At 52.2% G+C, this 23,416-nt stretch overlaps 1 long non-coding RNA gene across 1 annotated transcript; it reads left to right on the plus strand.

Annotated features, from left to right (window-relative positions):
• The first annotated feature begins 1,045 nt into the window (after nucleotides 1–1,045).
• Nucleotides 1,046–2,754, plus strand: LOC147583985 (uncharacterized). The gene is made up of 2 exons (XR_015255057.1): nucleotides 1,046–1,542; nucleotides 2,044–2,754. It is a non-coding gene; the product is annotated as an uncharacterized LOC147583985 (long non-coding RNA).
• Nucleotides 2,755–23,416: the final 20,662 nt, after the last annotated feature.

Below are 23,416 nucleotides of genomic sequence, written 5' to 3' on the forward strand. Positions count from 1 at the left end.
GTCCTAAAGGGTCTGTGTCTCAGCCGTAATGCCAGCTCTGGTAGGACCAGGGCTCCTCACATGGTCTGGGTACTACCCACTGGCTGACTGGCAACTCACCAATCACATGTTGAGTGAGTGAGTATATGAATGAACAAGGGAGCCGCCTCTGGAATTAGGAGGTGCTTATAAGTGACTTGACGGCCATACAGCAGGGCAGTTCTGTCCCCCACGACCCCCGGGGACCCTTGTACTGGGGCGGGGGGGAAGGCTGCAGACACCCTCAGCCACCTTGATCGGGTGTTCATCCAGCCTCTAACGACCGAGGGAAGCAGGAGGGAACGCCTCCCTCCTAGGGCTTTACCAGGGAAGGAAACACCCCAAACCATGAGCAGGGGAGGCTCTGTGCAGTCGCCCTCCCCAGGACAGGTGAGCACTGGGCCTCCAAGTCTTCTGAACAGATCCCAGAGCAGGGGTTTTCCGCTTGGGATTTGGGGCTATCCCTCCACTATCACATGTCCAATTTCGGTCCAACTTTCTCTATCCTATTAACTCAACCCTAACTCCCCAGAAAACCAAAGCAGTTTAGAACAGGTGGTTGTGTTGCCTCTGCGACCCTCCAGGCCCCTCCGGGTGTGGACATACCGCGGACAGCAGTCCGAAGTCCCGCAAGAGTGCCACACGGGCCTCGGCCCGTGGTGTGCGCCCGGGGCCCTTCTGGTTAAAGTTTTAGGTAGCTGTACGGACACGAGTAGGAAGGTGAGTCGTTCCGCAACAGAAATGAAAGTGAAATAAACCGAGTCGAGGCTTCGCTGATGCTCCTCCGGGAACTTTATGTAGCAGTTACGATAAAAACACTCATCGTCTTCAAGGCTCTTTGAAACTTTAGCAAATTCAGCCCCGCCATCGTGATGTGGGGCAGGGGAACCGCACGCTCTCATCACCGGTGACACAAGCTCAGGGCGACAGTGAGGGAAGGTGGTTACCCCACCCCGCCCGCCCCACAGCCGCACACTCGCCCTGGGCGGAGCCGGAACCCCCGTCGTGGGTGTGGTCCTGCCCGGTCCCAGGCGAGCACCACCCGGCCGGACCCGTGGCCCGATTGCTGCGAAGACGTCCCCCTCCCTTCTGAACTGTGTGCGTCCCTCCACGCCCGTCCTGTCCTGGACACACGAGCCCATAAAAGCGCTCCCCACGCCCCGCTGCACACAGGCCTCTCCCAGGGGACCCTCGGCGACTCTGGGTCTGTACATCTTCTCAGATCAGCCGCGGAAGTCGTCTTTGGAACCGGCAAACGGCACTCTGTGCTCGAGAGCGCTCCTTCCTGCTGCACGCGCCGGGTGGCTGGCCTTCGCCCTCGCCTCGGGCTGCCCTGCATCTGTCCTCCGCCCTCGGCCACACACCCCTGCGTCCTCCCAGCTGGGGCTCCCGGGGAGCAGGCTCTCGGGATTGGCTCCGGGGCTGCCGGAAATGAAGTCTTTAATTCAGTAGATGGCACTCTTACCTCTGAATCCACAGAGCACCGCGCTTCTCCCACACGCACACACACCTGACAAAGAGAAGGTAAGCCGGTTGCGTTTCGAGTTCACACGGCAAGTGTGCCCTTCCGTGGAGACCAGGCTCTCCTGGAGAGCTCCCCGGAGGAGGCGGCCGCTGCGTCCTGGGGCCAAGCCGACTCCTGGAAAACGTACACAAGCGCTAAAAGAAGCGGAAGTAGGTTTGGCTGCAGAACTGTTCTTTCAGCAACAGACTTTCCAGAATGTTCTTTCAAGTTGCTTGGTCGTACAGCACCAGCTTCTTGCTTCTGTCCGTAAATGTCTTATTATGTAACAACCCCTGTTTAGCATAGACGGCTCCTCAAGCTTGAAAACATGCTAAGCAATTGTTCAATTATATATTCCCAGGTAAATGCTATCTGTCCCGTGTAACACTAATTGTTTTGTCTGGTGACTTGAAGGAAAATAATTATGATAAAAATAATGAATGTTATAAGATATAAACTACACAGCTAATTTTCCCAACAGCTTTGGAATCTCTGCTCCTCTCTCTTTTATTTTTCCTTAGAAACGACGTTCGTTCTTCTGATTTTATTCTTCTCTTATTCTCCTGAAACTGGGAGAATGCAGCAAATTAAAACTTCAAGAAGGCCTTCCTGCGAGGGGACGAAGCAGAAAGAGAAGTCACCCCGATCCCGTTAGGTGGAAATATTCACTGACCACGCTGGTGGGTCCCCTTTTGTGGTTCTAGTGAGGATCCCACTGCACAGAAGGGAGAGAAATCTGACTGAGTTAAAGAAGGATTTGTGGGAGGATATTTGTGTGTCCTTTGACATCTGGAACAGGGCCAAACTGCGGCCGGGGCCGGGGGTGGGGGGTGGGGGCTCAGTGTCTCCTCCACCCCCGACCTCGCTGCAGCTAAGGGTGTGTCACAATCTCTCATGCAAAGTCGCCATTCGTGATTTCCAGGACACCTGGGAGACAATGGGTGTCGCCCATAGCTCCTGAGTCCGAGGCTGATTCCCGACGTCAAGCTCCCAGGAAGGCTCTCCGTGGTCCGGCCGGGGTCACGTGACATCTCAGGACCAGGCAGCTGTGCCGGACTCAGGGGTGCACGGTCCCCACGGGTGGCGCCCGAGGTGCCCAGGTGGACGGGGGCGGGTCAAGGTCAGGTGCCGGAGGAGGCAGGCCCGTGTGTCTGCGTGTGCTAGCACATGTGCGCACGTGTGGGGGCTGAGGAGGAGTCTTTAAAAAAGAGGAATAAAGGCAGAAAAAGGAAGCATTTCTACTACACAGGATGTTGTAATTATGTAAGCAAATGATGTCTCCACGAATGTGACATCGTAAGGCCGCTTTTCAGTGTCTGTGGCGTCTGAAACTGTGGTTTGATACTTTAATTCCTAGATTTATCGCAATTCATGCATGGATTATTTCCACTCCCCTCCCGCCCCCCGCCAAATTTTGAATAAGTTGTTGAGATTGGCAAGTGTTCATGCTCAGAATTCACCGATTACAGAATTTTAGCTCATGATGGGTGAAGGAGTTGCCTCCATGGCCAACCTGGGCCTGTGCTCTCCTCAAAGAGTTCGGAGCAGGCACGGCTATTTACAAAAGAGGAGTCCCCGTCGGCAGCTAAGAAAACAAACGGCTGTAATGATCTGTGCTTCCCCGCGGAGCTGGTCGGCACATTTCCGGGTGACCCTGGGGAGGCAGCGTATCTCCGATCTCCGTTGCCCAACGGTCTCTGGGGTGCAGGGCATGAGTCCTAGGCGGTCAGGATGTGCCCAGACCCATCTCCCGGGCACGGCTTCCCTCCCCTCCAACACCAGCCAGTTGGCTCACAGCCTCTTTAGTGGCAGAGGTTGTGAAATCCTTTCTTCATAAATTGGCTTACATCAACCGATTAAAAGACGAGATCAGTCTTCTGAGTTTGCCCCGCGGCTTGATGGGAGCGATTTCTGCCTACCACCTTCCTCTATTGTGTTTGGGAGATTCTCAGACTTCTGGAAATATCTCTTGGAAAGTCAGTGTTTGTAGATTTCCTGTGTCATATGGTTGATAATTTACCGAGGTCGCAGTCAGATGCACCGTGTTCCTTTCTCCTGTCGACAAGCCGTTTACAAAAACCCTGTTGGGCTCGTGGGTGTGCCCCATATCCTAATTTGATAGGAGTGCTCCCTCCCTTCACTTGGGCCTCTTAGCACATCACACAATGTTCTGCACATTTTATAAGCGTTTAATTACATCTGGGGAAAAGCTGATTGATGGAAAGAGTAAAAGGTGAGTAAAGAACGTGGGAGGTTTGGAAATTGGCACCGAGAACAAATTGAAGTCTAATTAATAAACAGGAAGAACTGGAAACCATGTCTGGTGTGGAAGCCGTCATCGGAGATGGATGGAGGGAGCGGACGTTACTAGAATGGAAGTTGGGAAAGGCGTGGCTTGCTCAGAAGTGCCTGGCCAAGGAAGAGAGTGTGTGGTAGACCCTCGATCCCGGGCAGAACGTGTCTTTCGAAGACAGACAGACACAGGAAGCGTGTAGAAGTTGAACGCGTTGAAATCTTCCTGTGCAGCACCCCCCCCCCCCCCAAAACTGCTGACTAAAACGCTTAGGTAAGCCTCCGGAGCACAATGAACTCACGAGAGAAAATGAGCGTGTTGCCAGCAGCAAGTCACGGGGACCCGATTAAGCGCATTACGGCCTTGGCGTCACCCCCACCCACGTGGCAGACCAGCGAGCCGACCTTCCCCACGGGCTGGGGACGGACACTGACGCCGTGCTTCGCTCGAGCGCCGGTTCCCTTCCAATCACCATCTAATTAGGGAGGCCGGAGTTTCCTTTTCTCACCCAAGCGAGCGACCCCTTCCGGGCCTCCGCTGTCCCCTTCGGGCCACACGGCGCGTCCGTTTTCCCCTGGCAGGCCCATGTGAGCAGCCCCGCGGAGACGCGGTCGGCTCTCCGACGTAGGCGCCCTCCCCTCCTGCTCTGCACCTGCCGGGGGCGCTCGCGGGAGCCTCGGGGCGGCGCTGATGTCCGCGCACTGGGGGTCAAATGTCGACCAGGAAGGACACTTCCAAAAGCCGAGTCGTCGCGTAACACGCTCCCAGATGAGCCGTTGGTATTTCATTGTGGCAAGCGACGGGAGAAAGTCCCTTGCAAGAGACGTGATACGTAAAAACCAGAGGGATCGCTTTCTCTCCATAGACACATTCACGACTGCTCTTGCAAAATAGCGGCGAGTGGAAGACGCCAAGCGCTGCCACAGGGAACGTCGCGGGGACCTGCGGGCCGCGACGCATCAGCCCCGCTTTCCTCAGGCTCACCCATTACAGCCGGAGAGGCATTTCGATGCTTCCGCTGTAATTGTCTCAGCAAGTCTCGTGTTTCAAGTGCAAAACCACGTGCAGTTGTTAGCCTCCTGTGCGATCCCGGGATAACTCCCATCTTAGTCCTCTTTGCTCCTACTTACCGGCCATCTCCAAACACGAAATCCGTATGAACTCATTAATCCTTTCAGGATTTCCATTTAATTTGAAATGAGTCACCAGAAAAAATGTCAACACGATGCAACACGATGCTGAGCCTTCCAGATTATTAGGCTCTCCTCCCAAAACAAACAGAAAACTCATTCTGCCAGGGACAGAGTTTCAGGATTGTTGCACAAGACTTGCAAACAGGAGTTTGAAGACAACCTTCAAGGTACACAGCCCCACACAGACTTACCGTGTCTTGCTTGCAAAATATCCGAGCTCGGGTTGGTCGGGGTATCTCCAGCGTGCCGGCCACAACCAGAGCTTTAGACGGGCGCTAGTTACGCACTGCTGGGTAACACACGATCACACATTTAGGAGGCGAAAACAGCACTGATTTATCATCTGGCCGTTTCTGGAGGCCTGAAGTCCAGATGCCACGTGGCTCGACCCCCACTCAGGTTCTCAGCGGGCTTGAGTCTCGGTGTCTCTTCCCAGGCTGCCGTTCTCAGCCGGCGCCTGGGTCTTCGTTCAACCTCGTTTCATTGGGAAGATTCGTTTCCTTGCAGTTGTAGCTGGGGATCATCTGGGGCCACACTGAGGTCCTGAGAGCCCCCTCGTGTCCCCTCTGCGTGGCACCTGCAGGTGGTCCATAGCACGGATGCTCACTTTTCTCCAGGCCGTTTGGGGCACGTCTCTTACTTAGACTTCCTTTTCTGTCATTGCCCGGAGGAAACTCTGCTTTCAGACAGCTCACCTGATCAGGTCAGACCCACCAGGATGTTGTCCCTTTGCCTTACAATGTAGTATCATCGTGAGACCATTCTGTCCCATCCGCAGGTTCCACACGTACTCAAAACGGAGGGGCAGGGGTCGCAGGGGGGCGTTGAGAATCTTGCCCACCAGGGGACACACGTATCCTGAGATCGAGGCGGAAATCCCTGATGTGCTCAGGTGCCCAGTGCCAGCTGCCCCTTCTGGGGCGAACATGATACTGTCTTGTTGAAGCATTCACCACCGCCCAGGACGGACCAAAGCCTACGTGCCCTCAAAGCTGGATGCCCTCAGGCTTTGGGCTCTGCAAGGCTGGGGTTGGACTTCTGGGAACCCACTGAAAGTCTTCATTTCTTCATTTCTTCATCCCACTGTGCAGGGACCATGTGGTCCCTAGAAATTTGCCCCCAAAGGGCAGAAATGCCCGGAAGGCCACTGAGGAGGCACAGGAAAGACAGGGACGGGGTGGCTGTCCTAGTGGTGAGCAGGTGGGGAGGGACGGAAAGGAGAAAGGAATCTTCCTACAAGTGGGCAGAGAGGGTCCTCCTGCCATACTGTTTTGGGGATGTGTGCACCGAGAAGGAGTCTAGACCCAGCGGGTTTAGTGAGTGACAGAAACATTCGTGGTGCCGACGTCTGCCTCTCTGCATGCGCTGTGCCCCCTTCATGATTGTGACAAGGGCCCCCTACCTGCCTCCAGCCCTGTTCTTACACACACACACACACGCACACGCACATGTGGACACACACCGACACTCTCACACACACGTGCATATGTGCTCACACACACACACACACACACACACACACACACCCCTAATTCCCACACAGGGGGCTTCACCTGAAAAACAGTTTTGCTAAATCCAACCACCAACAGGAAGGAAGTTGGGCTTTGCGAGGACAAAGGGACAGAACAGAGAGGTCACTGGCTTGCAACACGTGCAGGGTCACCGTGGCCTTTGAGCCACACTGGTTCCCAGGGCGAGCCCCTCCTACAAAGGGGGTGAGGTTTTGGCCTTTGGGAGCTGCCCCTAGTCGGAGGTCCAGGGCATTTAGGGTGAGCCACAGCTGTCTCCAGAAACTCCTCAAAAAAAATTTGTTTATGACGGGACAGCAAGTGATTTCCAAGCAAGTACAGAAAAGGAAAGAATCTAGGATGGGTGAGCATTCTGGTTCACGACTGCATCCCCAGTGCCCAGAAACAGGATATTCTATGTTCTATAAACAGGATATTCAGTGACACTGAGCAGCACTGAACACTCCCTGGATCCCCAAGGGGGGAAAACTATACATCTGGGGTTACTCCAAAAGCCATCATTACTTGCCATCTATCCAGCATACATCATCTATATACCTACTCATCTATCCATCCACCCATCTACCTGTCCACCCATCTATCCACCCACCCACACAACCACCCATCCATCCGTCTGTCAATCCATCCATCCATCCCTCCATCCATCATCCATCCATCCACCGTCCCACCTGTCCATCCATCCCTCCATCCATCCACCGTCCCACCTGTCCATCCATCCCTCCACCCACCCATCCATCCACCCGTCCATCCATCCATCCATCCATCCATCCATCCATCCATCCATCCACTGTCCCACCTGTCCATCCATCCATCCACCCATCTACCCATCCATTCATCAATCCATCCACCCACCCATCCACCTATCCACCAGTCCATCCATCCATCCATCCATCCATCCACCTATTCACCCATCCACCCATCCAGCTGTCCATCCATCTATCCATCCATCCACTGTGCCACTTGTCCATCCATCCATCCACCCATCTACCCATCCACTCATCAATCCATCCACCCACCCATCCACCTATCCACCCATCCACCAGTCCATCCATCCATCCATCCATCCCTCCATCCATCCATCATCCATCCATCCACCCACCCATCCATCCACCCGTCCATCCATCCATCCATCCGTCCATCCATCCATCCATCCACCGTCCCACCTGTCCATCCATCCATCTACCCACCCATCTGTCCATCCATCTATCCATCCATCCATCCATCCATCCATCCATCCATCTACCCATCCATTCATCAATCCATCCACCCACCCATCCACCTATCCACCAGTCCATCCATCCATCCATCCATCCATCCATCCACCCATCTACCCATCCACTCATCAACCCATCCACCCACCCATCCACCTATCCACCCATCCACCAGTCCATCCATCCATCCATCCATCCACCCATCTACCCATCCACTCATCAACCCATCCACCCACCCATCCACCTATCCACCCATCCACCAGTCCATCCATCCATCCACCTATTCACCCATCCACCCATCCAGCTGTCCATCCATCCATCCATCCATCCACCCATCTACCCATCCACTCATCAACCCATCCACCCACCCATCCACCTATCCACCCATCCACCAGTCCATCCATCCATCCATCCATCCACCCATCTACCCATCCACTCATCAACCCATCCACCCACCCATCCACCTATCCACCCATCCACCAGTCCATCCATCCATCCACCTATTCACCCATCCACCCATCCAGCTGTCCATCCATCCATCCATCCATCCACCCATCTACCCATCCACTCATCAACCCATCCACCCACCCATCCACCTATCCACCCATCCACCAGTCCATCCATCCATCCATCCATCCATCCACCCATCTACCCATCCACTCATCAACCCATCCACCCACCCATCCACCTATCCACCCATCCACCAGTCCATCCATCCATCCACCTATTCACCCATCCACCCATCCACCAGTCCATCCATCCATCCATCCATCCACCCATCTACCCATCCACTCATCAACCCATCCACCCACCCATCCACCTATCCACCCATCCACCAGTCCATCCATCCATCCACCTATTCACCCATCCACCCATCCAGCTGTCCATCCATCCATCCATCCATCCATCCATCCATCCACCCATCTACCCATCCATCCATCCACCCATCCACCTACCCACCCACCTATCCACCCATCCACCAGTCCATCCATCCATCCACCTATTCACCCATCCACCCATCCAGCTGTCCGTCCATCCATCCATCCATCCATCCATCCATCCACCCATCTACCCATCCATCCATCCACCCATCCACCCACCCACCCACCTATCCACCCATCCACCAGTCCATCCATCCATCCACCTATTCACCCATCCACCCATCCAGCTGTCCGTCCATCCATCCATCCATCCATCCATCCACCCACTCATCTTAGAACTGCAAGCAACTGAACTCTGCCAACAAGCAGAATAGGACTGGAAGCAGACCTGCTCCCAGAACCTCCTGATAAAGTCCCAGCTGGTGGCACCTTGATCTCAGCCTAGGAGGGCAGCCTGGAGCAGGACCCAGCTGGCCACGAGGCGAAGACGCACCGTGTGTGAGGCAGTAAGCACGTGATTGTTACAGCGGTGAGAGAAAACTAACGCAACTTCACTCTTTGAAGCTAACGGACTGTGTTGTGAGGATGTGTTCTCGGTCCGTTCGAATGCAGTTATGCTCGCCCCGTTCTCGTCTCTTCCCCACGCTGACTTTCGGCACCATGTCCCACGTTCTGCTCCTTGTTGGCTCAGAAAAACCATCTCCACTCTCTCTGCCTAATTCCCACTGGTTCATCAAGAGCCTGTGCTCTGGTTTGCTCTTTCCCTCAGCAAGTAACTGAGAGGGTGGGCAGCTCTGCCCTGCAGCCCAAGGATCAGCATGCGGAAGCTCAGCCCAAGAGGAAGAGACAGACATGGGAACCAAGTGTGCAAGAAGGAGTAGCAGGTGTGTGCAGCCGAGTGTCCTATATGCAGCGTGCAGGGACAAGGAGGGAGATGGGGCGGGGGCAGGAGGCTGTTGAAGGGGACAGTGAAACGGCGGGGACCACCGCAGGCCTGCCGTCGTGCAGCCATCACACTGAACCACAGGGACATCCCGTACAATGCAGGGCTGGCCTTCCGTGAACAGTGAGAAGGAACGGAAGGGGTCTATGGAGGATGACGTTCCCAGAGTTGGGTTTGGGGGTGGCTCCTTCTGGCTGAGGGGGAGCAGGAGGGGAGCAGGGGGACCAGGTAGAGGAGACAGGATGGTCCAGAGCAGGGATGGAAGGGAGGCCCTGGGAGATGGGATGGGCAGGATGGGCCCTGGTGTTCCCTGGGCAGTGGCTGGGGCCGGGTGGGCTCGGGAAGGTGGCCCTCCCAGGGAGGGACAGCTGGGAAACCCCAGGGGAGGAAGCCCGGCATGGAGGGCTGCCTGGGGAGACCCGCGGGAGGCCCACGAGGGGGAGAGAAAGCAGAGCCGGAGGGGTGGGGCAGAGAGGTCTTCCAGACAGGGGCGCGCAGGGGAGGTGGGGGGAACCGGTACGGAAAACAGGGGTTTTACGGTTTTCCTGTGGCTTTGTAGATGAGGAGGTGGGCGACCGACCTTTGCCAAGCGTTTCAGGGGATTGGCCGGGTTGGGGCTTTGACACGAGGCTGGGCAGTGGAGGAACCAGAAACCATCCCAAAAGGAGAGATTCGAGAGGTGAGGGCAGCTATCCGTGTGTGCGTGGGCGTGAGTGCGTGCGCCGGGGTGTGAGAGGATGCGCACTGGCGTGTTTGTGTGTGCAGACGCGAGTGGGTGTGCACTCGGTGTGTGCGTGGGCGTGAGTGCGTGCGCTGGGGTGTGAGAGGATGCGCACTGGCGTGTTTGTGTGTGCAGACGCGAGTGGGTGTGCACTCGGTGTGTGCGTGGGCGTGAGTGCGTGCGCTGGGGTGTGAGAGGATGCGCACTGGCGTGTTTGTGTGTGCAGACGCGAGTGGGTGTGCACTCGGTGTGTGCGTGGGCGTGAGTGCGTGCGCTGGGGTGTGAGAGGATGCGCACTGGCGTGTTTGTGTGTGCAGACGCGAGTGGGTGTGCACTCGGTGTGTGCGTGGGCATGAGTGGGTTGCACGAGTGTGCAAGGCGTTAACTCCATATGTGTGGGGACGTGCGTGCAGAGAGAGGGGCCACTGAGAAGAGCGAGGGAAGACAGTGTGGATTGAGAGAAAGAGACGCCCTCTCCTGGAACAGCCTGGAAGGAAGGGGAAGGAGGGCGCCAGGACCTGGCTGGAGGAAGTTCGACTGGGACCCCTGCCGCGGGGAGTTGGGTGCGCGTAGGAGGTGTCTCTGAGTCCCCTCCGGGGCCGTCCGTACTCGCACAGACTGCACCAGAGCCCGGCAGCCGACGCCCTCAGAGCCGAGTCTGGGGGCGCCCTGGGACCCCGGCGTGCTGGCAGCTTGGCCTCCATGAGAGGGGCAGGTTTGGGATGACGAGTGCCAGGAAGAGCTGACACGTAACCCCATTTGTGATGTATCCTGGAGGGCAAGAAAGCACTTGGGCAAACAGGTGGTAGAATGACAGGCTGAAAGTTTTTAAAAGAGAAGGAAAGAGAGAGAAAGAGAGTGAGGGAGGGGCAGGGAGGGGCGGTCACGCCCTCTCGACCCTTCTGCTCAGGTCCCGGGTCCCCTCCACGGGGGACTTAGTGGTAGCGGCTGCGGCAGGTCCCTGTGGACTCCCAGGCTTCCCAGCTGGCTCCGGCTGGCAGGGCCCCGCAGGGAAAGGACGCCCTCACCCTGCCCTCGGAACGCGCGCGCGGGTCCCGCAAACGCCCGCTGCGTGGGGAGAAGGCACGATCAGCGGCAGGACTGGCAAAGTGCAGGCGGCAGACAGACCGACCGGACCCCCGGCGAGCAGACCGCCCGAGACCATAACCGAGGACCCCGAGTCCGCCGGGGCGCAAGGTCCTCCTGCTGCGGGCAGGTGACAACAGTGCCCTGTCATCGCCCGAGCCACTGATGCCCAACCTTCACGAGCAAACAGGTGGTTTGGAAGCACCTGCCCCACTGACTCCCATCCTCTTGGGTGGTCGGGACCCCAGGGACCATCCTTCTGAGTCCCCCAGTGATGGGGACGCACCTGGAGCCCGGGGAACTTGGACTCAGCCGCTTCCCCGGCACACACCAAAGGGACATTCCTGGAGGCCTCCCCACCTCTGTCTCCCTGCCCCTCCCTTCCCCTTCCTCCCTCCCTCCCTCCCTCCCTCCCTTCTTTCCTCCCTTCTTCCCTCCCTCCCTTCTTTCTTTCCTTCCTCCCTTCTTCCCTCCTTCCCTCCCTCCCTTCCCCCTTCGTTCCTTCCTTCCTTCCTTCCTTCCTTCCTTCCTTCCTTCCTCCCTCCCCACCTCCACCCCCAAAACACAATCAGCACACTTACTAAATCCATGCTAAAGACCAGGGGCGGCCCTGGAACTGAGGCACAGGGGTGATCTGAACCATGAGAAGCCTGTGCTCTGTGGAGACCAGACCCTGGGCCTCTGGCTGGAGGTGAGGTGAGCAGTATGGCACCCCTGGCTCTGAGGACAAGCAGAACCCTGCAGGGAGGTCGCTGGGCAGAGCGGGGCAGGAGGGGAGAAGCCAGCTGCTGAGAGTGAGCTAAACTGAGGGCAGAGGGCGGAGGGCAGACCCCATGGCGGGCCCTGAACTGCACCCACACTGGCACCTGGGGGGAGGCGGGGCAGAGGCCCAGGGCCCAGGGGCCTGGGGGCGGAGCTCGGGTCTAATTGTGAGAGTCAAGGGGAGGCCACTTGGGTCGAAGCAGCTGGAGCACATGGCCCGGCAAAGTTCACAGAGGAGGGTGGAGAGCTGTTGGGGGGACAGTGGACACCGGGAGGACGGCCGGGACGGGGAGGGGTGGTGTTGCAGGGACCCAGGTAGGAAACCGGGGTGACGTGGGGCTCGCCGGGGGCAGGGAGGAGGGAGAAAAGTTCATTGGTTGAGAAGCACTTTGAGCCCACATCCACAGGATTGGCTTTTGGAGCAGATACTGGGGGAGGGGGGCTGGGGAACGGCGGGTCTGGGCCTGTGGGCAGGTGATGCCCCTCACTGGGGTGGGGGATGTGGCTGGCCAAGGGGGCCGAGGTGTCACAGACAGAGATCGTTCTCAGGGCGGGACTGAGACCACTGAACGTGAATACTCTGGGCAGTGTCTCCTCTGTGACAGCGGGGGGCGGGGCGCCTAGACGACCTCGCGGCCACGAGCGTCAGCCCCTGCGTGCACCCTGGGACCTGCAGGCCCCATGGCCACGTGCAGGAACCCCCAACGGCTCATTCCGGGGGTGCTGCCATCACAGGCCTCACCCTTGGTGTCCGGGGCCAGCCGGACGCAGGACCCGCAGACGTACAGTTCGTTTACGGACGCAGATCAGCACGGAGATCAGCCTCTTGGCAGCAGCGACCGGACAGGCCGGCCGGCTGAGTCGAAGCCTCCGAGGTCGCTGGCAGCCGGACGACTCTCGGAAGGTGTCAGGAGGCCCGCCCGGGGCGCCCCACCCGCTGTGGGCTTTCCACGTCCACTCTGACTTGCCTCGGCCCTGCTGCTCCTGCCTGGGCGCCTGCCTGGCAGACTTGGCTCTGAGACACGAACGGGACGACTCGAGGTGGGGGTGTGGGGGTCCGTGTGCGCATGGAGTTTTACGATACATGGGGCGCGGCAGTCTAAACTTGACCTGGTTTCCCAGCGATTCCCCTCCTTTCTCTAGCCTACTGTCTGGTAAGGGCACCATTTGCGACTCGGGCAACAGAGGCACTGGTCAGTTGCGCCCCCGGTGAGGCCTCCGTGCACGGTAGGCGGTTAGTTACGTTTCGGTGGGAGGCAGATGTCATACGCGGGGTTGCGACCGCTCGGAGGTGGGCATCCTGACCCACGTCCCCAGGGATCCGCCGTGTGTCACAGGCAACAAAAACAGCCTTCTGGCACATTCACACATGAGTTCTGTCCGCCCGCGTCTCTCGGCCAAGGCACCGCCGTCTGGGACCTGGCTGTGGGTCTGGAGCACACGCGGGGAGCACGCTTCCCAGGCAATGAAAACGGTGAAGTTGAGGCACCCGGTGGCTCAGTCGGTTAAGCGTCCGACTCGGGTTCAAGTCATGATCTCACAGTTCGTGAGTTCGAGCCCCACATTGGGCTCTGTGCTGACAGCTCGGAGCCTGGAACCCACTTCTGATTCTGTGTCTCCCTCTCTCTCTGGCCCTTCCCCTCTCGAGCTCTGTCTCTCTCACTGTCTCTCTCTCAAAAATAAATAAACATTAAAAAAAATTAAAAAAAAAAAAAAGAAAACGGTGAAGTCAGGTGTCATAAAGTTTGAACTTGGTAGTGGGAAAAAGGCTTATTTCATCCTCGGGTGATGTGGTTCGTGGTTTCATGCAAAGCATAGCAACCTCAGAAAGCAACCTGAAGGATCACCCCCTGTTCTGAGACCTTAACGTAAAGCACATCCGTACCGCGTACGAATAAGGCGACTCAAACTGAGCCTGGGAAACCCATCTTCTACGCAGTCTAGGGAAAAGTAGGTACAATGAGCCCCACTCGTCGGAACGTCCCTGTTCCTATTGACGCTCCTTTCTATGGAGCGCCGCGAATCTCAGCCTGGCAGAGGGGGCTCCTCTGAGGGAGGGGAGACTCGCCATCCAGGATTCCTCTTAATTGCATGAAATGCATAAACCTTTAATAAGTGAACACGACTATGCCTTCGGGCATTTCTGCTCTCCCTGTGAGGAAGCTTTGACCCCCTTCCAGCCGACTCAACCATTTCTCTCTGATGACGTCATTTCCAATCCGCTGAACACCTCAATTAAAGCAAGCAAGCCACTGCCGAAAGACAAGTACCTTGTAGAGACTTCTAATGACGGTGAGTTTTGGAAATGATTAATGTATGCACAAGGGTAAACCTTTGAGTCAGTCAGTAATGGAAATGATTTTAATTTATGGGGAAAGAGAAAATGATACAGGCTCCAGATTACCACCCTTACTGTTCAGAATCTGTTGGCCTCAAAGATACCTGTGTGTATGTGTGCATGTGAGTGTGTGTGTGCACGTGTGAAGTGTGTGCATGTGTGAAGTGTGTGAGTGTGTGTGTGGTTGTGTGTGTGCATGTGCGTGTCTGTGGTTGCATATGTGTGTGTGGTCTGCTTCAGGACAGCCAGGGAGACAAGGGACTTTAGCCCCGTGGACCGGAGGCTAGGCAGGGAAAGCAGGTTGTGGGGGGGACGAGCCCATTCCTGCAGGTGTAGACCTAGAAACAACTCATGCCGGGGCGGGGAGCAGGGGGCGCCTCTTTCCTGAAGAATCTGACCTTTAACGTAAGAAAGACCAGGAGCGGCCGTGGGAAGCCGGCAGGCCGCTCACTCCCAGCTGCATGTTCGTGAGCGTGGTCCGTCCACGCGTGGAACAGACGGCCGGAGGGGCAGGGGCGCCGGCCGCCGCGCAAGCAGCACACTGGGGAAGGGCAGGCAGCGGCCAGAACGGAGGAGCAAAGTAGAAACCACCTCGGCCAAAAGTGCTCGGCATGTTCCGACAGAAGAGGCAAGGGTACCACTTTTCAAGGTAAAGAGGTCTTTATTTAAAGAAAAAAGACGCTTCACAGGAAGTGGTTTAGTTTGAGCGCCGTGGAGGCAGAGGCTGAGACGGAGCTTCTGTGGGTGCGTGGCTGGGGTTGTGCTGTGGGGCGGGGGGCAGGCGGGAGGGAGACGCTGGGCCTCCGCCGGCCGAGTGGAGGCCAGCCCGGCCCAACCCCACCCGCAAAGGCCAGCGGCGCCACAGAAGGTCCTGGTGAGGCCGACCCGTGTGCGGACACAAACACGGGCACGCACACACCCTGCACACCCGCACACGGGCACAGATTCACAACCACCTGCAGGGCGATTACGGAGCATGAGGTAAAATAGAGGAATGATCTGGAAATAGGTGTCGCTCCAGGACCTGGCATTTAAACCTCCCTGGCAAATCATGGACTTCGGAGGTCGCGAAAGGAACGCTTCTGCTGGAAGCCAAAAAGTCCCTCGGTTTCCCCTCAAAAAAAAAAAAAAAAAACCCTATTGGTTAGCACTTAACTGCAATGTGACAAGTCTGAGTGAGGGAGGCGTGGCGACGTGACACAGCATCACCCTTCGTCAGCGAGCAGGGACTCTGTTTCGTCCCGTGGAAGCCAAGGTGGTTAGCAAAGTGACCAGTTACCCGAAAACGTAGTGCGACTGTCCTGTCGCCCTGAGTTCACAGTCCTCACACTCACAAAGTGCACAAATGAAGGTATACGGTCCGATGCACAGAGAAGACCTTACTCTAAAAAATGAGATTTACAAGGGTCTGTATTCTTTCCACGGAACCGTCGGCAAGGGGAAGCCCAGAGTGACAAAACTGATGACCTCGAGAACTTTTTCTTGCATGTGACCTATTTTTTAAAGATAGATGATAGATCAGTGGATGATTCAGGTAATATCTGTTGTATGTGACACAATGTGTAACTGCATATTATTATTTTTTTTAACGTTTTATTTATTTTTGAGACAGAGACAGAGCATGAACGGGACAGGGGCAGAGAGAGAGGGAGACACAGAATCCGAAGCAGGCTCCAGGCTCTGAGCCATCAGGCCAGAGCCCGACGCGGGGCTCGAACTCACGGACCGCGAGATCGTGACCTGAGCTGAAGTCGGCCGCTTAACCGACTGAGCCACCCAGGCGCCCCTATTATTTTATTAATAAGAATACATACTAACATATTGACATATATTACATTATTACGATATATATTATATATTAAGATACATGCAGGTAAGTCAGCAAATTGCAAAAGGCATAAGAAGAAGAAAATGCCTCCTGTAGTCCTACATTTTAGACGATATAACTTTCAACTGTTTGGTATTTGTACTTTTTCAGTCTTATTTCTATGAATATTTTTGTTGGAAATAGAAATGTAAAAGCCTAGAGTAGCATTTCTTCATATTATTAAATATGGTCCTGAGGTTATTTTGATATCTGTAAAATAATCTACGTTTTGAGTGTCTCAAATGTATTTAATAAATATTCTATGGTGCAGCATAATTATTCATGTAACAATGAAAGTTAAGATTATCTTTATTTAAACAGCTCTGATTACTTTAAAAAAAATTTTTAATGTTTATTTATTTTTGAGAGAGAGAGAGAGAGAGAGAGAGAACGCAAGCAGGAGAGGGGCAGAGAGAGAGAGACACACAGAATCTCAAGGAGGCTCCAGGCACAGAATCTGATGCAGGGCTCGAACCCACGAACCATAAGATCATGACCTGACCCAAAATCAGACGCTTAGCTGACTGACCACCCAGGCGCCCCATCTCTGATTACTTTATGTTAAATCCCCAGAAACAGAACTGTTCAGCCCTAACACGGGGTACTTTAAGAGGTTTTTGATATTTCCTGACAAGGCTATTTTCTAGAAAATGTTACCAATTTCTACTTTCATCAACACTCTGAAAAAGGTAGAAATTAATACACCTTCTTGGAAAATTGTCCCTATTTTGAGAGTCCCTATGCAATTGCCAGATTTCCCACCACTTTGATTTCTTTTTTACTCACCAGTTTGAAAGAAAATGTTGGCTAATTTTTTTTACGATTATTCTCTACATACCTACTTTGTTATCTTTGTACTGCTCTCTTAAAATAGTTACAATTGATTTGTAAAGCCTCATTACTTATTTTTTTAATTTATTTTCTAGTCTTTATTTATTTTTGAGAGAGAGAGAGAGACAGAGCATGAGTGGGGGAAGGACAGAGAGAGGGGGAGACACAGAATCCGAAGCAGGTTCCAGGCTCTAGGCTGTCAGCACAGAGCCCGATGCGGGGCTCAAACTCATGAACCGTGAGATCATGACCTGAGCCGAAGTTGGACACTTAACCCACCGAGCCACACAGGTGCCCCTCACTACTTATTGAGGCTATTAATCTTAAATAAGTTATGTATATGCGAGTGCTTTTCCCAGGTGGCTGTTCTTTTGATTTTGCTATCGTAGTTTTAGATGCTCAGAAATATGTATTTTGATATATATGAAATTCCTAGAAGAACATAGAGGAGAAAACCTAGATGCCCTTGAATGTGGCAGTGACTTGCATGGTCCATGATAAGCTGAGCCTCACAAAAACAAGCAGACGAAACACTTGTGCAGAAGACCGAGTCAAGAGAAGGAAAGACCAGTCACAGGCTGGGAGAAGGTATTTGCCAGAGACGCGTCTGCTATAGGACTGTTACGCAACATATACGAAGAACTCCTAAATCTCAACAACAGGAAAAAAGCTGGGCTGGAAAATGCGCAAAATCCCTCCACAGACACCTCACCCAAAAGGAGATACAGGCGAAAAGAGGCTTCACCTCGTATGTCATCAGGAAGTTCAAATGAAAACAACAATGAGATCTCTGCACACCCACTGGAATGACTAAAATCTGGAATACTGACAACACACAATTCTAGGGCAGATGTGGAACAGAAAGGAACTCTTGGCACTCCTGGAGGCAATGAAAACCAAGGCAGCCACCTTGGAACACAGTGTAGCAGTTTTTTACAAAACCAAACATACTCTTACCACATGATCCGAAAATCTCGTTCGTTGGCATTTACCCAGAAGAGCTGAAAACTTACACATATGCAAAGTTTGCACATGGAGGTTCACAGCAGCTTATTCGTAACTGGCAGATCGTAGAGGCAATGAAGATTCCCTTCAGTCAGTGAATGGTCAGAGTTTGATACGTATAGACAGTGGAATATTATTATAGAATATTATTCACTGCTAAAAAGAAAGAAACTATAGAGCCTTGAGAAGACATTGAGGAACCTTAAATGCATGGTTCTAAGCGGAAGAAGACAGTCTCCAAATGCTACTTACGATGTGATTCCGACCGTATGGCATTCTAGAGTACGCAAAAACTCTAAAGACAGTGAAAGGATAATGGTTTCCAGGGATTGGGGGAGAGGGAGGTTTGAGAAGGAAGAACACCGAAGATGTTTTAGGACAGTGAAACTACTCTGTATAGCACAATAACGGTGGATAGATTTATTAATTACACTTTTATCCGAACCCATGGAATGTACAACACCAAGAGTGAACCCCGGTGTAATCCGTGGGCCTTGAACGTTTACAACGTGTCGGTATAGGTCTGTCGGTTGTAATAAACATACCGGTCTGGTGGTGTTGACAGTGGGGCTGGCATGCATATGGGGAGACAGGATATATGGGAAATCTCGGTATCTTCCTCTCAACTTTGCTGTGAATTTCAGACTGCTCTAAAAATATAGAATCTTTTAAAATCCTTAAAAAGGCACTTAGCCAAGTGTAAAATACACACTAAATAAGACTTCGTGGCCAACTGAGGAAATTCCAAAACTACAAGGTGGTTCAATAACATTTAGAAAGTTAGCAAATAGAAATAAGGAGAGGGGTCATGGGGCGCCTGGGTGGCTGAGTCAGTTAGGTGTCTGACTCTTGCTTTCAGCTAGGTCATGCTCTCACAGTTTGTGAGTTCAAGCCCTGCGTCAGGTTCTATGCTGGTAATAGGGAGCCTGCTTGGGATTCTCTGTCTCCTTCTCTCTCTCGTCCCCTCCCCAACTTGCTCTCTCTCAAAAATAAATAAACATTAAAAAAAAGAGAAATAAGGAGAGAAATCATATAATCATCTTCAGAGATGAAGAAAAGACATTTAATTAAATTCATCCCAATTCATATTTAAATCCTCAAAAATAGGGATTGGTAATTCCTAAATATTCTAAGAGCTTTCTATGAAATCAGAAATAAAACACAATGCCCACTGCCTCTACTGTTTCATACGGTGTATAAAAAGAGAGCTGACAAACCATAAGAGACTCTTAGAAAACTGAGAATACGCTAAGGGTTGATGGGAGGTGGGAGGGAGGGTTGGGTGGGGGATGGGCATGGAGGAGGGCACCTGTTGGGACGAGCACTGGGTGTTGTACGGAAACCAATTTGACAATGAATTTCATGTTAAAAATTTTTTAAAAAAGAGAGAGCTGATAGAGCCATAATCTACGTACTTATTCTGCCCAAATTACTGGCTGACGCACTAGCTGTTCACACGGAGAGTGCAGTTCAAGCAGCCCAGCTGAGGTCGAAGGACTTGTGCCGGACGGGAGCTGTGGCTCATCCCGGGGCAGAGGGATTTGCACTTTGAGTTCCACCCAGCTAACTGCATGCTTAAACACTAAAGCACAAGTCTTCTGAGGCACAGAAAAAAATCTAGAGTTTCTACAACATCTTCCTCACAATGTCTACGATGAGGAAACAGAAGACCATGACAGGTTGTCTGGAGAAAAGGCAAAATCGGTGAGAAGCGGCTCCACCGTCCAGATGTCACAACTAGCGGAACTGGATTTTAAAGCAGCTGTCATCACTGCTCAAGGACGTAAAGGAAAGGATGCGTATAATGAATATCAAGGGAGCAGTTATCAGCGGAGAAATGTAAACTAAAACAAAAGGAAAAAAAACATAAAATTGTAAAGCTAAACATGACAATATCTGACTTTTTAACGATCACTAAACGGGCTACACAGTGGGGAGGAAATGGCAGAAAACTCATTGCATTTGTTTTTTAAAAATCAATAGAGGGGCGTCCAGGTGGCTCAGTCGGTTGGGCACCTGACTTCGGCACAGGTCACGATCCCACGGTTGGTGAGTTCGAGCCCCGCGTCGAGCTCTGTGCCGATGGCTCGGAGCCTGGAGCCTGCTTCTGATTCTGTGTCTCCCTCTCTCTCTGCCCCTCCCCTGCTCATGCTCTGTCTTTCTCTCTCTCTCTCTCTCAAAAATAAAAAAAATGTGGAAAAAAATTAAATCAATAGAAATTATACAGTCTGAAGAAGGGAAAGAAAAACAAATTGAAGAAAATTAAAGGTGTACAATGTAATAAGAGCTGACATGCATATGATTGGAGTCCAAAAAGGAGCAGGAAGAGAGACTAAGGAAAAAAAATATTTCAGGAAACATGACCATAATCTTCCCAAATTTGATGAAACACAAAAATGTAAAGATTTATGAAACTCAGTGAATCTCAGTGGACCACGGCAGAATAAATACAAAAGGAAGCAGGCCTGGGTACATTACAGACAAGCGGATGTAAACCAGAGGAACCAAAATGTTTACACCAGCCTGGGAAAAATGACACATTGCATATGAAGGACCGATGATTCACACCCAGCTGACTTCTAACTCAAAACGATGGTGGCCTGAGGACAGTGGAGTAGCACCTGTTAAAAATGTAGGTTAACCCAGACTTCTATTTGCAGGAAAAGTCTTCAAGACAAAGGTGACATAATGAGATTTTTCGATAAAAGAAAGGGAAGGAAGTAGATCGTCAGCCGCCCTTTCGTACAAGAAATGCTTAATAAGGTTCTTCACGTTGAAGGGAAATGATGCTGGATGAAACAACTCATCAAGAAAAAAAACGAAGGGAGTCAAAGTGTCAAGAGAAAAAAAAAGGGCCATCTTGAGGTGATTTCTTTTTCAGGAACCCAATGTCTGGGTTTTATCTCCATTTTCTTCTGTTTTTCCCTTTGAAGACATTTGTCTCCCTGTCCTATACATCTGCTTTTGGGAAACATTTCTTGAGGGTTTTTTTTTGTTTTGTTTTTATTTGAGAGAAAGAGAGAGCAGCAGGGGAGGGACAGAGAGAGAGGGAGACAGAATCCCAAGCAGGATCTGCACCGCCAGCACAGAGCCTGACGTGGGGCTCAAACACACGAACCGCGAGATCATGACCTGAGCTGAAGTCAAGAGTCGGATGCTGAACCGACTGAGCCACCCGGCGCCCCTTGAGTTTTTCTTCGGTAAGTCTGAATCAGTGTTGGTTACTGATTCCGAATCTTCCTGCTCCTTACACATTGTAATCACCCTGAGGTATTATTTTCCCCCCTCCTCCTGAACCCCACCACGTTCCCTTACCTTCATCTCTTATTATTAATGCGCTAGTTCAAAGTTTCTATTTTCTTCACATTCAGGGGGAGAGCAAACACAGATTCTGAATGCACATAAGTTGCATTTAGTATTTTTTCCAGAAGAATTTCTCCCTCCTTTTTAGCCTTATACATATATATATATAATATTAGATATATGCATATATATGCATATATATTACATGTATATATATAATATATGTATACATATGTTTATTTTACAAAGTAGGATGTTTTTCCACATTCTATATTGGTTTTCCTGCATTTTCCTGCTTAAACAGACGCAGGTCTCAGTATGCATGCTTACAATTTATTTTCTATACGGGTTCCCTGATGCTGCTAGAAACAACTTCATTCTATGCTGAAATTCTGAGCGGTGAGTTCAGGTCGCCTGCTGAGGGATGCCATGCCCACGGGAAAGTCCCGGAGTCCGGGAGGGATCCCACCTCATTTGCCCTTCTGGTATTTTCCTCCCGTGTTTCCTGAAACCGCTGTTCCAGGGCCCGGTGTTCTCCAGCTAGTTTTATGTTCAGTGATGCCTCTACTCTAGATTTCTTGGGATTAAGTCCACTGATGCAGAGCTTTGCTGTCTTTTGTTTGAGAGCGACCCCGCTGGGTCAGGACAGCGGCCTCCAGGCTGTCAGGGCCTCAGCGTCTCGGGGGGAGTTTTCAGGCAGGAGAGGACGAGCTGTACTGAGGTTTCTGCATGGCGGTGCCTCTCTCTCTACGAACTTCTGGCACAGCTACTGCTGAATTCTACTGGTCTGTCCCCGAAAGGAGATGTGGGGTCCAGATAGAGGGGTTCTTCTTTTGCGTCCAGTTCTAACACACTCATTTCAGAGTGTTGGGAGCATTGCCAAGAAGCGGGAGGCTGTTCCGTGACGGAACACGTGAGTCTCATGGCTTCTTTTAATCTAGCCCCATCTGTGCTCTATATCCAAGAAACTCGTTAAACCTTCTGGCATTCTAATGATGCCCTTTCCCAGATTCCTGCACTGAATCTATTTTTAGCTTCCTTTGATTATCACTGTTGGCTTTTGAAAGAGGGATGTTGGACATCTGGGCTTACGTTGCCATATCTAGAAAAAGGGACTGTTATTTCCTACATATCAAATGAGGAAATTTATGAACTTAATACCGAACCGATGATTTTTTTTTCTATGTAAGTCTGTGTTGTATTTCCAACGCATGAATGGAAATGTATAAATATTACCAAAGAGGGCTTCTTTTTCATACTAAGAGTCTTTACTGGTACATGAATAATTCATTTTAAAACATACACACACTCTCAGCCTTTGCTGGACAGCTGGATTATCCTACTGGATAATCGCTGTCCCCACCTACCAACTCTGTAGTCCCCTCCCTGCTGTGCTCTCAAGACTGGGGGTCATGCTCATGGGCAGAGACCATACCATCGTAAAAAATCCCTAAACATGATTCTCCTGGGCCAGCTGAGGGTCGCCCTCACATTAGATGTCTTGTCCCCTGCCCTCATTTGCCACAGTCCCCCTCCCAATAAGGAATCCGGCAAATCTTCATGGCCTGATATGGATCCAAACTGACCTTACCACTTGGTTTGGATATTCTGCATTCCATCTTCCAGCTTTCCATATCTAACCTACTCCTGCTCTGCTTCTCTGACCCTGTCCTGGAGTGGACAGCTAAAGGCTACTGTGGCTTAAGTAAGAGTATTAAATATGACTTTACCAAATAGATAGGGCTGTGTCTGGCCTTATACACCTTGGAGCTCTGCGAATACCTGCCTGCTCCACAGGCTCAGATGTGCGTTCTGGCATCAGCCCTCCATTAAAAGCAGATATTTTCATTAGGCTTACACACATTAATTTATTTGTTTACATAAGAGGGCACATGCACACAGACACACACACACACACACACACACACACA

Source organism: Puma concolor, chromosome A1 (genome assembly GCF_028749965.1).
Source record: "Puma concolor isolate L17-30 chromosome A1, mPumCon1.1.hap2, whole genome shotgun sequence".
In the NCBI taxonomy this organism is placed as follows: Eukaryota; Metazoa; Chordata; class Mammalia; order Carnivora; family Felidae; genus Puma; species Puma concolor.